The sequence below is a fragment of the Arachis ipaensis genome, chromosome B2 (assembly GCF_059453495.1).
Source record: "Arachis ipaensis isolate K30076 ecotype BB chromosome B2, ASM5945349v1, whole genome shotgun sequence".
NCBI lineage: Eukaryota > Viridiplantae > Streptophyta > Magnoliopsida > Fabales > Fabaceae > Arachis > Arachis ipaensis.
In genome coordinates this window covers 80,779,097-80,780,507 of record NC_142437.1, presented here as the reverse complement: position 1 = coordinate 80,780,507, position 1,411 = coordinate 80,779,097, and the positions used below count along the sequence as shown (strand labels likewise).

Genomic DNA, 1,411 nt, shown 5'->3' with positions numbered 1-1,411 from the left:
ATCTTTTTCTAACTTCTTATCTTTTCAAAATTTATTTTCAAATCTTTTTCAATTAACCACTTGACTTGTTTGTTTTAATTTTAAAAAGTTTACTATTTCTTATCTTTTTCAAAACCACCTAACTACTTTTTCACTTCTCATTTTCAAAAATAATCATATCTTTTTCAAAAATCTTTTTAATTAACTAATTGTTTTAAATTCTAATTTTATTTTATTTATTTTCTTAAATTTCAAATTCTATCTTATAATTAAAATAAAAACAAAAATATTTTTCTTTTCTTTTAATTAATATTCGAATACTCTCCCTCTCTCATCTCTTTCTATTTATTTTATTTATTTACTAACACTTCTCTTCTACTCATCTAATAATTCGAACCCTCTCTTTCTCTCTCTCTCTCTCTCTCTCTCTCTCTGTGTTCGAATTTCTTCTTCTTCCTTCTTCATTCTATTCTTCTTTTCCTCTGACACATAAAGGAATCTCTATACTGTGACATAGAGGATTCCTCTTCTTTTCTGTTCTCTTCTTTTTCATATGAGCAGGAACAAGGATAAGAACATTCTTGTTGAAGCTGATCCTGAACCTGAAAGGACTTTGAAGAGGAAGCTAAGAGAAGCTAAAGCACAACACTCTGGAGAGGACCTTACAGAAATTTTTGAAAAAGAAGAAGACATGGCAGCCGAACCCAACAACAATGGTGGAGATGCAAGGAAGATGCTTGGTGACTTTACTGCACCCCTTTCTGACTTCTATGGAAGAAGCATCTCAATTCCTGCAATTGGAGCAAACAACTTTGAGCTTAAGCCTCAATTAGTTTCTCTAATACAGCAAAATTGCAAGTTTCATGGACTTCCATTGGAAGATCCTCATCAGTTCTTAGCTGAATTCTTGCAAATCTGTGACACTGTTAAGACCAATGGGGTTAATCCCCAGGTCTAAAGACTTATGCTTTTCCCCTTTGCTGTAAGAGACAGAGCTAGGATATGGTTGGACTCACAACCTAAAGAAAGCCTGAACTCTTGGGAAAAGTCGGTCAATGCTTTCTTGGCCAAATTCCTTCCACCTGAAAAGATGAACAAGCTCAGAGTGGAAGTCTAAACCTTCAGACAGAAGGAAGGTGAATCCCTCTATGAAGTTTGGGAAAGATACAAGCAATTGATCAGAAGGTGTCCTTCTAACATGCTTTCAGAATGGAGAATCTTATGTATATTCTATGATGGTCTATCTGAATTGTCCAAGATGTCATTGGACCATTCTGCTGGTAGATCTCTTCATCTGAAGAAAACACCTGCAGAAGCCCAATAACTCATTAAAATGGTTGTAAATAACTAGTTCATGTATACTTCTGAAAGAAATCATGTGAATAATGGGATGACTCAGAAGAAAGGAGTTCCTGAGATTGATACTCTAAAT

General features: G+C 34.2%; 1 non-coding gene across 1 annotated transcript; it reads right to left on the bottom strand.

Moving 5' to 3' along the window:
• Window positions 1-1,075: 1,075 nt before the first annotated feature.
• On the bottom strand, window positions 1,076-1,184 carry LOC148574571 (small nucleolar RNA R71). The gene has a single exon (XR_015905794.1). It is a non-coding gene; the product is annotated as a small nucleolar RNA R71 (small nucleolar RNA).
• Between the last annotated feature and the right edge of the window lie 227 nt (window positions 1,185-1,411).